The sequence below is a fragment of the Pinus tabuliformis genome, chromosome 8, assembly GCF_031772625.1.
Source record: "Pinus tabuliformis cultivar Carrire ecotype Pingquan chromosome 8, CPIR1, whole genome shotgun sequence".
NCBI lineage: Eukaryota > Viridiplantae > Streptophyta > Pinopsida > Pinales > Pinaceae > Pinus > Pinus tabuliformis.
Genome location: NC_142294.1, coordinates 1,765,122,339 through 1,765,137,587, shown reverse-complemented (window position 1 = coordinate 1,765,137,587; position 15,249 = coordinate 1,765,122,339).

Below are 15,249 nucleotides of genomic sequence, written 5' to 3'. Positions count from 1 at the left end.
GAACATTATAACTAGTCTTCAAAGTAGATTTTTCTTATTTTTGATCACTTTTTAAACTCATCTCTAACTACTTCCTAATCGTGTTTTACATAGTACCATATGTTGGAAGCAGAGAGTTAGGAAGAGATAAACATTATCATTGGTTTCTAAAGTGATTTTCTTACCTTTTTATTTGCAGCAGCATGAATGGTGTCTAGTGCCATTAGAAAGTGGTTCTTTGCTTTCAGTTCATTTCAAGTTATTTATTTCTTTCAAGCTTTTTCTTTGCAAGTTTAGAAGGTAGTTAGAAATCACCTGTAACACACACTCACTCATCTAGAAATCACCTTACACACACACTCACTCATCTGTTTATAAAAACTCCATTCCATCTTAGGAAGATAAATTGACCACAAACAACACCCCCAAAACGACAAAAAGATCTAAGAGGTTGCTTAAGTACATATAGTACACCTTCACTTCATCAGCTTACGAGCCCCGGGTTGACAATTAATGACATCAATTTAGAAACACTAAATTGACTAAACATTTTGGCGCCGTTGCCGGGGAAGTGAAATTAAGTAGCCATATTCTTAGAAAAAAAAACATAAAATTTCAAGGAAAGAAGTTGATAACCTATCAAAGTATGCTCTCCTCTTGCACTTCAAGGTGATCTGGAGGATCAGAAAAGAGAAAGTTATTGATTTGGTGGTTTCTTGAGTATGCTCTCTTCTTGCACCTAGAGTGAACTGGAAGATCAGAAAAAGAACTATTAACTTGACTTGAAGAAAAATAATAAAAAAATGACATGCATAGAGCTAGAGATTCTAGGGGAAGGTTTTTAGCTAGAGCTCGAAGTTCAATTTTTACAAGTCCATCTGCTTCAAGGGATAGACAAGAGACACCTCCCTTATCTCCAACCGACACTCCTAGTCCTAGAATTCCTGGAATTCAAGAGCCAAGAGTTGACTCTCCTACACCTTCTATTGAATTTGAACCAGGAAGAGACTCTTCTCTTTCTCCTACAGAAAGACCAATTGTAATTGAGGAAGTGGAATCATCTGAAGAAGAAGGAGAAATCTCTTCTCATTCACCTTTTGTAGAGGAACCAGAAGATTTTGAAATCCCTAGGAGAACCATCATGGCAGAGGAAGAAGGAGGTGGTAGAGGTAGAGGTAGAGGTAGAGGAGGAGGAGGAAACAACAACAATAATGGAGGAAGAGGTCCCCTTGGAGGAGGAAATAGAGATGGGGATAATTCATTTGGGTTTCCCATTGTTAATGAGGATTCCCAAGCCACTATGAAAAACATATCACCATCTGTCCTCCCAAATTTCCATGGGTTAAGGACTGAGGACCCTGAAACATTTTTATTTGAGTTTGAAGTGGTGTGTCGAACTTATGACTACCTGGATGACTCTCAGAAACTCAAATTGTTCCCTTCAACACTGAAGGATCAAGCCTTGAAATGGTTCATGGGGTTACTCACTCAATCCATTAGGTCTTGGGATGAAATGAAACAGACATTTTTGGATAGGTATTTGGACTATTGTATGCCTACTAATCACAAGGACGAGGTTTTTAAAATGATACAAAGAGAAGATGAGAGCTTAGAAGATTTACTTGAAAGATTTCAATATAACTTGAAAAGAGCAAAAATGAGTAGCTTGGATGAAGAGACCTTAAAATCCCTCTTATTAAAAGCCATTAGGGATGAATGGATAGACATCTTAAACATGATGGGGAAAGGGGATATTTCTCAACTTTCACTCAATGATATAGCAGAACTTTGTATCCATCTCTCAAGAGGCAAATCAAAAACTCAAAAAGGGCCTAGAGATCCTTCTCTCCTTAGAGAAAATAAATCTGCAACAGGATCAGTAAGTAGGGCTGAAATCGGCAATATGCTTGATGAATTCAAAACTGACATCTTAGGGAGTCTTAGTGAACAACTAGATACCCTTAATATTCACAATAAACAAAAAGCAGAAGCTGAGGCTTTGGCCATTTTTTGCCCGAAATGTAGAAAGAAACATGCTTTAAGGGAATGTCCCTTGGACACACACGTTGTAGAAACATGTGTAATTTGCTCAGAAACTCATGAGACTAAGGATTGTCCTTCAATACCTGGCCTCAAAGCAGTCTTTCAAGAGGATCCAGATACACTTGAATCTCTCTGTTTTATTGCAAGGAGACCTTGGCAAGGGCAACTGAATCAAGGGTTTAACAACTCTATGAATTCTCAATCCCAACCAAATTGGAATCCTTGGCAACAACCTTGGCCTCAACCTCAAAATGCTTTTCAAGCATGGATGCAAAGCATGCAAAATCCTTATGGGAGATTTGCTCAATTCTATCAATATCCTCCATCATTTCAGAATCAGCAGGCTCCACAACTTCCAAATCAAGGTCAACAACTATCATTACCATACCCTCAACAACAACAACCTCCTCCACAAAATCAAAATTCTCAACTATCGCTTCAATCCCAGCAGAAATCAAATCAACTTCCCTCTCAGCCATTACCAAATCCAAATAATAGGAACCCTCAAAATGCTTACATGATGGAAGGTCAACCATTCCCCACCTATATGGTTGTTCCTCTCAATGAAGTACAACTCAGATCAGGTAGAATCTTAGATCAACCTTCTACAAGTGTTCAACAACCAAGCATTTCTGAGGAAGAATCTCTCAAAGTCAATAAGGGTTCTGAAGTATCACTTCAAAACCAAAATATCGAAAAAGAAAAAGAATCAACCTCTACAACTCCCATAGTTGAGCAACCTACACCTTTAGCTACACCTCCTTTTCCTGAAAGATTGCAAATTGACAAAGGAGTGGAAAAGAAAATATGGGTGCATGACTATAGTTTTCTAGATGAATTAAAGAATGTCTGTATCAAGATCCCCTTGTTACAAGCCATTAAGGAAATTCCCATTCTAGCGAAGACAATAAAGGAGTTGAGTTTGAAGAAAACAGGAAAGAGAACCAGAGATACCAAAACGATACATCTAGTTGGAAAAATTGCAGACATTATGATGGGTAAGATTACCATGCAAAAGTATGTGGATCCTGGTAGCCCTATTGTCAAAACTCGTATTAATGGGGTTGAAATCCCAAATACTTTGATTGACTTAGGAGCCGCGATCAACATCATGAGTAGACAAACCATGGATCAGTTAAAGCTTCCTAATCTTCTCTTTACACCTACGTTACTGCAACTTGCAGATAGATCAATCATTAAACCTGATGGTGTATTGGAAGACATTCCAGTCTCCCTAGACTCTTGGGAATATCCAGTTGATTGTATGATTTTAACTCCCAAGAACAATCTAGGAGGACATCCTCTTATCTTAGGAAGACCTTAGTTAGCAACAGCTGATGCTTTTATCAGTTGTAGGTCTGGGGACATGTATATATCAGATGGTAATTCCACCAAGAAATTCAACTTGTATCCTCCAGCAAAGGCAATAACAGAAATAGGAGAAGATGAGTGGGTTGATGATGAGGATACTATTCAACCTGTTCTAACCATCTCTGAGATCAGTGAGGATAGTCAAATTCTAAATACATTAGAAAATTTTGAAATACCTTTAGAATATGACTCTACACAGTTTCAGTTAGATGCAGACATTGAATATCTCTCCTCTAGACAGATGTCTCTCTTCTCAATGGAAGAGTTTGGTAGTTCTACAGTTGAAATCCTTCCAGGAAAAACATTGAACATTAACAAAAACTTGGAAAGACCACAACAAGAAGAATTAACTAAACTTTTGCAAAAACATTCCACTGCATTTGCATGGGAATACACTGACATGAAAGGAATCGATCCTAAGACTTGTATTCATCACATCTATATTGAAGAAAACAGCAAACCTATTAGGCAACCACAAAGAAGGATGAATCCAAACCTTAGGGAAATCGTGAAAGAAGAACTCCAGAAATTGCTCAAGGTAAACTTCATTTACCCCATTTCAGATAGCCAATGGGTTTCTCCCTTGGTTATAGTGCCCAAAAAGAACGGTAAATGGAGAGTTTGCATTGATTACCGAGAATTGAACAAGGCAACCTTAAAGGATCATTTCCCTCTACCTTTTATTGATCAGGTACTAGACACTTTAGCAGGTAAAAAGTATTTCTCATTCTTGGATGGTTTTAGTGGGTATAATCAAATTCAGGTAGCACCTGAAGATCAAGACAAAACCACATTTACTTGTCCTTGGGGAACTTTTTCCTACCGAGTACTTCCTTTTGGATTGTGCAATGCACCCGCTACATTTCAAAGGGCTGTACTAGGAATCTTTTCAGATCTGATTCATGATTGTGTAGAGGTATACATGGACGATTTCACAGTTTATGGTAATACATTTGAAGAAGCTTTGGAAAATTTGGAAAAAGTATTGATAAGATGTAAGGAAACAAATCTTTCTTTAAGTCATGAAAAGTGTTTTATGATGTTTACTGAAGGGATTGTTTTAGGACATCATATTTCAGGAGATGGGATTAAGGCTGATAGATCTAAAGTTGAAGTCATCTCTAAGTTACCTATTCCAAATTGCCAGAAAGATGTTAGAAGTTTTCTTGGGTTTACTGGATATTACAGAAGATTTATTGAAAACTTCACTAAGATAGCATCTCCTCTTTTCAAATTGCTTACCAAAGACTGTGAGTTCAAATGGGATCCTGAGTGTCAATCTGCCTTTGAAGCTTTAAAGACTAGAATATCTGAAGCACCCATCTTAAGGGGGCCAAATTGGAAACTCCCTTTCCACATTTCTACTGATGCTTCAGATACAGCCCTAGGAGCTGTTTTGGGACAAAAGGATTTGATCCCTTATGCCATTTATTACACAAGTAAAAATTTGACTCCCACTGAGTTAAATTATACTGTTATAGAAAAAGAGTTCTTAGCTGTGGTACATGCGATCAATAAGTTTAGACACTACATAACCGGCTATGAAACCTTTGTCCATACTGATCACTCTGCCATAAGATATTTAATGAACAAACCTGTTACCAATGGTAGAGTTAGAAGATGGCTTTTACTATTACAAGAATTCAACATCACTGTGTTAGATAGACCTGGAAAACAAAACACAGTAGCTGATTTCTTGTCTAGAATCCAAAACACTAATGAGGATTCTCCAGTAGAAGATAAGTTTCCAGATGAATACTTGTTTGTAGTAACTACCAAGACTCCTTGGTATGCAGATATGGCTAATTATCTAGTTACAGGGAAGCTACCTCTACACTTATTTCCTAATGAGAAAAGGAAAATCATTCAAGAGAGTTCACATTATTCTTGGATTTCTAATGAATTGTTCAAAACAGGGCTAGATTGTATAATCAGAAGGTGTGTTCGGGAAGATGAAATGCCTGACATCCTTAAGGCATGTCATGATGAACCATGCGGCAGGCACTTTGCTGACAAGAGGACAACCTATAAAATCCTTTCTCTAGGATATTATTGGCCTTCTCTCTTTAAAGATGCAAAGCAGTATGTTAGAAGGTGTGACAGCTGCCAAAGAGTTGGGAGACCAAATCCTTCAAATGAAATGCCACTACAGCCTCAGGTATGCATCGAACCCTTTGAGAAATGGGCTCTAGATTTCGTTGGACCAATTAATCCACCATCAAAGCAAAAGAAGTATATACTGGTTTGTACTGATTATGTTACTAAGTGGGTAGAAGCCAAGGCATTGCCTTCTGCCACTGAAAATTCAGTTGTTCAATTTCTTTTTGAGGATATTTTCACTCGTTTTGGTGTCCCAAGGGAAATTGTAACAGATCAGGGCAGCCAATTTACATCTAAATTGATGGAGAAGCTGATGGAGGAATATAAGATCAAGCACAGAACATCTACTCCCTACCATCCGCAATCCAATGGCCAAGTGGAATCTACCAATAAAGTTCTTGAAGGCATCATCACCAAGACTGTTCATCTTCATAGAAGAGATTGGGCGGAAAGGCTTCCTGAAGCCTTATGGGCCTATAGAACTACATGGAGGAACACAACAGGACATTCTCCCTATGAACTTGTTTATGGGAAGGAAGTCCTGCTCCCCATTGAGTTCCAAATCAAGACCTTCAAGATGGCAGTCCAATTGGGAATGAGCCTCTCAGAAGCCCAAAGACACAGAATGGACCAGCTAAATGAGCTAGATGAAATAAGACAAGATGCAATTCTAAGGACCGATCTAGTTCAGCACCAAAGATCTAAATGGCATGATCAACACATCAAAGAAAGGAAGTTTCAGAAAGGAGATTGGGCTCTATTGTTTGATTCAAAATTTAAGGACTTCAAAGGAAAATTTCAAACTCATTGGCTTGGGCCATATGAGGTTGATGAAGTCTTTAGTAATGGAGCAGTTCGAGTGAAAACTATTGATGAATTTCATACTCCTCTTATTGTGAATGGCCATAGATTGAAAGTCTACCAGAGGCCACTCTCAAAAGAGGAATTTGTCAAGTTGTTTAAAGAAGATTCTGCAATCAGGTTGGTGGAGAAGGATTCTTCTCCTCCATCAGCCTAATCTTTGGTTTTTGAAAAAAAAAAAAAAAAAAAAAAAAAAAAAAAGAATAAATATATAAGCCTGAAAACCAATCTCTGATTGGCAGTCTTATGCAGAAAACCTGAGGTGAAAATCAGGGTCACCTGACACCTCATGTTTTCCAAAAAAAAAATAAAAAAAATCCCTCTCTCTCTCTTCCATCTCATTTCGCCATTTCATCCACTTCATTCACCATTTTATTCATTCAACCACTCTCACTCCACCTCATTTCTTTCCATTCATCCATCCATTACATTCCATTCCACCAATAAAGTCATTGTCAGATTTATTTTTACACAGTTAAAGTTGTTTTGTGCAGTCAGAAGGGTATTTCTGCAGTTTTTGCAGCTGAGGAGCAATTCTGCAGCCAATATCCCAATTCCGCAGCCAATACACTTTCTGCACCTGCATAAAAAACACAATTTGTTTAAAGAAGGAATCTGCAGTCCTAAGGTCATCAGCAAAAATTGAAAGGTCATGTAGCAGCAACAAACAATGAGAGGTTAATGTCAGATCAGCGAAAGGAATCAAAACACGGACATCTAAGGTATGATCTAATTTCTAAACCTATGGTTATAACATTTTTCATAGTTTACGGGTTGTGTTTTTTGCCATTCAATGTAATGATTGCCAATTCCTCTCCATTACTCGACCAGAATCCCCGTATCTCTCAACCTTAACAGCCACCATTCATCACGATTTAAAAGCCCACACACGGTTGCGTTTCCATTTAAATTTTCGTACCTAAGTGACGTAGACAATTGTACTACGACTCTCTGCGTTATGATTCCGCAGCCAAATGTACACTCATGACCGAAGTCTAAGGACTTAACTGTTTCTTCCCATCATTCATAACCCTCCTACGCATGTATTATCCCATTCACGCAGTTGTTTCACTTCCACATTTTCCTTGCTTTCCACTGCTCTGCCTTATTCACCATTCTGTCATCGTAACCATACTCTGTTTCGTTTATCTCCTCTGCTAAACTTTGACCACTGTTGTGAATGTATTACGGCTGTTGTGTTGAAGCCGTAAGTCTACTGTGTGGAAACCATTGTTGAAGCCATAAAGCTGTTGAGTTAAAGCCACTGTTGAAACCGTATAACCCTTCCTCAAGAGTATTAAAACAGAGCCAGAGAATTAATGGGTAAACTTCTGAGGGCAGAGCCAGAGGGCTCCAAATTTCTGGAAGGATATCCCCAAGTCAAAGACCCTTTGCAAAAGGCAAATTGGCTCCAGTGCATTCAAAAATTCAAGGGTTATCATAAAGAGGTCACAAAGACTTTTGCACGTTCTTTCAAAGAGAAAGACAACCAAGTGGAGATAGGAGATCTGAAATTCACAGTCACCGAGAGCAGTTTGGCACAGGCCACTTCACTACCACAAACTGGGGAGAGATGGTTCAAAAACCGATCAGTACAAGACCAGCAATGGAAGCAAATTCTGAAGAATCCAGGTATGGACACTAGCATCTTTACAAAAGGAATCCATGTTAATCTTGTCAAAGAAGAATGGACAGCTCTGCTTCTACTAGTACAAAAATTCTTTACATGTGAGGGAAGGTTTGGAGTTCTATATCTTTATCATGCCAAAATTATGATGCATTTCTTAGGAGAGCATGACATTAACCTTCCATACTTTTTACTCTCAAGCCTTAGAAAAATGTGCTCAATAGTCCAAAGAAACCCAAGAAACATTGAGCCACATTTATACCATCATGGGCTTGTCAAAATACTAGTTGAAGAACAGTTAAAGGCCAAAAGGGATACCTGGGAAAGATTTCTTGTGAGAAACCACTTCAAAGAGGCAGGAGAAGCCTCTGTGCCTAGAAAGAGTAGAAGAAAAAGAGAAGAGGTTACCCCAGAAACTGTTTTCCAAGAAGAAACTGTCCAAGACCTTGTTGAAGAAGAAAATGTTGTCCATCATTCTGAACATGAAATTGACCCTGAACTTGCTGTAGACATTGATCAAACAGCCCAAGGAATCATTACAGAAACCCTGCAAGAAATTGTACAAGAAGCTGCTCAAAAGAAAAAGGAGAGTAGGAAGAAACAAAAGAAAGATAAAGGAAAAGCCATAGCCCAAGAATCCTACCTTACTCCTGAGAATTCCAGTGAAGAGGACACTCAGCCATTGGCACATAGGTTGGCCCAATTTCATGAGGCTGCCCTTTCCAAGAAGATGCAAAAAGAAAAATAGAAGCAACAAAAAGAAAAACAGAGCATCACCACCGTGAGAAGCAGCAGCAGGTTACAAAGCAAAATGGGGAACAAAGAGTCATTCTTTATTGACTTGAGCACACCTACAAAGGTTGCTACAAGACTTGACTTTGAGAAAAGCTCTCCACGTATTGAGCAGGTTGAGACTAGCCCTCCACGTGAGGAAAGTCCTTTTGAGCATGAGCCTGAATTTGAACATGAACCTGAATTTGAGCATGAGCCTAGTCCAAAGAGGTCACCAGAGATTGACCCAGACCAGCAGAGAGCATATAACTATTTAGAAACATTAGAACAAGCTGTTGCTGGTCCAAGCACTATTCTACCTCTTGAACAGCAAGTTCAATCACTGAAGCAAGAAGTATTTGAGCTAGAGGTACTAAATCGCCACATCAAACAAGAAAATGAAAGACTGAAGGAACAGAGCAATGTGGACAAGATGGTCCAAGATAATACTATGCTTCATATGGGCCTTTGGCAAAAGGAAAACAAAAAGCTCAAGAAGAGATGCAGGAAGTTAAACAGAGCTTTGATCAATTTAAAATTCAGGTGTTTGATGAAAAGACCAAGAGTCAATGTGGCCACACAGAGGAAGAAGAGAAGACTAGATGTCTTAGCAGAGGCATCTCAGCAGGTGGATTGAACAATGCTTTCGTTGCATGAGGACATGCAACACCCTCGTAGTGGGGGTATGTAGAGCCTCAAACTTGCACTTGATTATCCATCATTACCTACAACTTTTCTTCACTTATCCCTCTCTTTTGCTCTATTTTCTGCCCAGATCATTACATTTGATGTCTCTAAGCATAATTAGTTAACTTTGCTTATGTTTTACTGTTGGTTTAGATTTTTGACATATAAACAGAGTTTCCGCAGCTGTTCAGCAATTCCGCAGCTGTTCAGCAATTCCGCAGCCTTTTTGTTGTTTGATATGCTCCACGTGTCCTCTCAAGGAACGAGCCACATGGGCATGTTGGGTTGGATGTACACATGGATCATATGCTATTGGTTGATCCAAACCAGTCACGTATACCCTTGGTCAACGCAGGTATTCCCTCGGTCAAACGGTCAAGTTCTAAATGGTGGCATGAGAGCCGTGAGCAGTTGGGACACGGAACTGTAGCTGGCACCTCCTCCATGCCACGAGGACAGCTAAAGACAGAATCCAAGCATAGATTTGTCTCCCATGATGACCGTTTCCCTCAAAAGTGCACGGAGTTGCCTACGTGTTTGCTGCACAAGTTAATTAGCTGTTGCTGCGTAGTTAATCAGTTAGGCTGTAGTTGCTTAGTTCACGCAGAGAGTAGTTGCCTCTGTGCTTATAAATAAAGCGTGTGCCAACGCTTATAGATTAGCTTTTGATTATTGTAATTGCTGCGCTGATTCTGTTGTAAAAACTCTGTTTTAGAAGGTTGTTCCTACAGCACTTTTCACTGTATTTTGACATGCTGGTTTTATAAAAAGAAGACTGTTCTGTTCACCTTTTCGTAGCTGATCTTTTAAGTTGGTTGCGTGGATGGAGGGCCCCCATCTATGACAGCCCGTGTACATAGTGTTTGGTTTCATTTTCATGCTTTCAGCAATTTCTATCTCTTTCATCATGTATCATAATGTACCATTTGATCTTATGTCATTTCATTTCCAGCCTTTATTTTAAACTGATCAGTATTGTTCTTTTGCAGGTTTTTAACCCGGGATTGTTTTTGTCTTTGTGTATTTGCTTTATATCTGATGGTATTTTCAGTTGACAGATTCAAAGTTGCTGCCTTTACTCTATTTTCATAGCTGATTTCTAGTTTAGTTTCTCAAAGTTGTATGTTAACATATTGATGGTCTCTTTATCATAAATTGTTCATCTTTTAGAGATCAGAATACTAATAAATTACAGCTGGCTTTGAGTACTTTTTAGACTAATCTTTAACTACTTTCTAATCGTGCTTTACATAGTACCATATGTTGGAAGCAGAGAGTTAGGAAGAGTTGAACATTATAACTAGTCTTTAAAGTAGATTTTTCTTATTTTTGATCACTTTTTAAACTCATCTCTAACTACTTCCTAATCGTGTTTTACATAGTACCATATGTTGGAAGCAGAGAGTTAGGAAGAGATAAACATTATCATTGGTTTCTAAAGTGATTTTCTTACCTTTTTATTTGCAGCAGCATGAATGGTGTCTAGTGCCATTAGAAAGTGGTTCTTTGCTTTCAGTTCATTTCAAGTTATTTATTTCTTTCAAGCTTTTTCTTTGCAAGTTTAGAAGGTAGTTAGAAATCACCTGTAACACACACTCACTCATCTAGAAATCACCTTACACACACACTCACTCATCTGTTTATAAAAACTCCATTCCTTCTTAGGAAGATAAATTGACCACAAACAACACCCCCAAAACGACAAAAAGATCTAAGAGGTTGCTTAAGTACATATAGTACACCTTCACTTCATCAGCTTACGAGCCTCGGGTTGACAATTAATGACATCAATTTAGAAACACTAAATTGACTAAACAAATACATCACGTACTGTCTAAACATGTGGACAAAGGCTTCCCACTCCTCTCGTGTACAACACGTACCGATATTTACAAACTTCAGATCTCTTTGTGTTCCCAAGTTAATATGTTCATGCATCAATGTAAAATTATGGGTTTTGGTGTTCCTTGGCCCTTTGAAGCAGTTCTACAAGTCATAAAGTTTCTCAAGTGAAACTACATCCTTGGGGATGAGGTTGCCTTTGCTTTCATCAGTTGTGTCTTTCAGAGACTGCTCATGCACATCTTCATCTATCATTGCATCTTTGAAGAAGTTAGTGTTGGCCATGAAATGCAGTATCTTTTCATGATCATCGAAAACGCGCAAATTAGTGATGTTGTCATGGATATATGGCTTATAAAAAATTTCAACAATGAATCTATCCCTAAGCGGTGTCATCCTAGCAGCTGCATTTGCAAGAGCATTTGCAGCTGCATTTGCAAGAGAATATGTAGTTGCATTGCACGTTCTTGGTACATATATGATATTAAAAACTTATAAACTAGAGATAATCCATCATACCTATTTTTGGTAACTCTTAAGACGATGTGAGGAATAGTGTATGCTGTTACGTACCTGTCGTACCACAATCTCTAAATCGCCTACCACTTTTAGCATAGAAATGTTGGGTCTGAGGGATTTGTGCAAACCCAAGACGAGTGCTTAATATTCAGCAATGTTGTTTGTGCACTTGCAGTCCAAGCAGCTTGAGACTAAATGTTTTTTTTTCCTTGGGTCGATAAAAACACACTCAGCTCTAGAGCCATCCTATGTTTTGGATCCATCAAAATACAAGGTCCACAAGTCGTTTGTACAAGGAACACTTGTCATGATAGTACTACCAATACTACTGTTACTATTGTTACAAAGTACTATACAAGTTTCATTTCCACCAGTTGGGCAAGGAAGGAGACCCAATTGTGTATCTGGTGGGGTGGGGCTCGACTATGCAAGATAACACCCTAACTGTGTTTCCATAAAGCAGTTGTTGAACAAAAGTTATGCGAAAGCCAATGGTTCATTCTAACCATTCAAGGGAGTAACGTTGTGTTTCCTTTATCTTTCTGAAAATGCTCAAATTTGGTTGTTTCTTCCCTGGTACAAAAGCCATAAGTGTGACCAATCTATAGAAAAATATCCTTGCAACTTGTTGGACTAGTCTCTACTAAGAAGTAAGCCATATTCTTCCGCGATGTCCATTATCACAATGTTGATGCATTGGTGAACTCGTCCGCCGTATGATAATAGGATGGTACATCCTGGAGTTCATCAATGGTTGGTACACATGTTCGGTCAAGTTGGATGATCTACGTGGTTGTACTACTCCATTGTGCATTGATCTATTTAGCAATGGAGAGTGGCATGACATTGAGTGATGCACTAAAGTCAACCAAACAGTTGTGGACATTGAAGTTGAATATTTTGAATGATAACAAAAATGGTGGGCAGAGCGAGTTCGCTTCTTCCATGCAAAGCGCGTTAAGTATAGATACGAGTGATCTGGGAGACTTACTCGGTCCCTTCCTAGAAGAGGCAACATTGTCTGTGGAGGTTTGCCCTATTGCGCACAAAATAATATCCCATTGACCCATGAGTTTTGTAATCTAGTACAGAGATATGTTTTCACAGGTCTTCTTCATGTTTTCAACAATATTGCAATCTGAAGCAAGAAGACTCACCGATTTGTCGAGGGAAGACTTGTGTTTCTACTGTCCGGTGAGCTGTTTTGAAGTGTGTTTCTCATGGATGTATATTTCATTGTAAATATCTCCCTAGACTTGCTTTGTGTTTTATATTTTGAGGATGCCAGTGGATCAACTTTTCTGAGCATTTTCTTGAATTTCTCTTTCAGTATCTCAATCACAGTAGGAGCCCCTTGACTTCTCAAGTTGTATCGACCGTTCTATTTTGGGGGCTCCTTCTCAGTGGTTGTTTTCTTCTGGGTAGCATTTAGACATTGATACATGTTAACCACATGCCCAGAACTTGGAGCTTCATCAGATGCAACATCCTCTTCATCATCTTCATCTTCCGACTAAACCTGCTCACTGGCATTAAAATGATCATTCATCCTTGAAGCCATGGTGCCCATAACTCGGTTCCAATCTAGACAGGTCTTCTCTGAATGTCGTGCTTGGTGGAACTCACAGAAGTTATCCTTCACAATCAGGTTCATTTGGAACACAACACTTAAACTCTGTGAAGATTTAGCAGGTGGAAACTACTGCTACCTAATGTCACATTCTTATTGCACATAAAATCGGGAGGTATGTTTCTTACTGTTGTCTCAGTCGTCCATTGCTTGAGTTCTGCTACTTCAGTTGTGAAGGACTTGAGGAGACAAGGGTCTCAATTTCACTTTTTTATTTTTCCTTTACCTTACTCACGACAGTCTGAGACCTCCTGCCCATGTCTTTGGAGTCCTTAGCTGGCTCATCATATACAATGACTCCAATCGCACACAGGTTTTTCTCCATATCAATTTCTTTTTGGAACTTTTATGAAAGTGTTGGTTTCACAGCTCACTTGACAAACTACACAATGCTAGTTGGCAGTGTAGACATGTAGTAGTAAACTATGATGGAGTCATTAGGTTTAGTGTTTGCGGTGAACTTTTTCAAAATACGGTTAAACCTATGGTTAAATTCTTTCACTTTCTCTTTCGTCTCCATCTTAAGACTACCCAATTCTTTCAACAACATGGCGGGGGTTTTGTGATCAACAAATTTCTCAAGGAAAATTCTCTTGAACATCCCCTAGTTATGAATGGACTTGACAAGAGGATTGTGGTACCATAAAGTTGTTCTACCATCCAAGGTACATGGAAACAATCTACATGCAACATCGTCATAACGTACCTCGATTTTCTGCAGTTTTAGGTAGAACATGTCTAGATGGTCTCTTCCTTCACTGCTCTGTCAGGGTCATACTTTGTTAACAACTTCTCTATGTGCCTTAGCATCTTGTGAAAGGCACCTTGGAGTGCCAATGGGACTTGTGTAATCCATTCCAGATTTTGATCAGCCATGTTGTCCTCTTCTTCGTACTCCTCCTCTTCTTCTAAATCAGACAGTTCAACCTCTGAATATGTTGGTTTTTCTCCACCTCTGCCTCCTCCGTTGCCTTCCCCTCCACTGCCTCAACTAAAACCTGAGCCCAAAAGTGTGTTGTTAACTTATTATCCTTGTAGGAAAATAGGAGTTTCCTCTTTGTTCTCAATAGCTTTTTCCAGCTCTTCAAGAGTGGCAAGGATTACTTCTTCAACATACGAGACTGCCACTCTTGTGTGTGTAGTGTTTTGCTTCCTCTATGAAGACGAAAGATTGTGTACTCTTGGAATCAATCCAATAACTTTGGCAAATTGATGGGTGATGGGACGGATAGAATGAAGGTGATGATATGAAATTTATTATTCAGGGATAGGAGGTGAGGAGTAACCAACTTCAAAGTTGCGCGTGAGAGAGAGGTAGTTCATCTTACTGCCTTGACTAGATGATGGATACGTGGGGTTGAGAGGACATTCATCTATAAACTACTAGTGTACCTCCTTCTAGCACAAGAAATGTTAACGGTGATGGACCCACCAACATTCAGGGGATCTCCCCTCTATGAAATCCCAACTAAACCTCACACCGTTTGGTGTAGGAGTCCCATCTGGTACGATGGCTCGGTTTCCATTATCTTAGATATTTTCCTTAGCTCTTGTTGTTCATCAAATGAGAGTGTTATGCTTGTAACCTCAAGAAAGTGAGGTGAGTGTGCCTAGTGAGTGCTTAATGTAACTATGTGTCTGGCTTCTCTTACTATCAAAAGGGGGAGGTGAAGTGAGCCTCTTAATGAGAGGGAATAATCCCAACCCAGGAAGAAACACACATAAACAACAAAAAGGATATGTCCAGCATCTAGTGGAATAGTCCACAGCAAATGCGGTAGTCATGAAAACCAAAGTTTAAGGGAAAACGGGTACACCA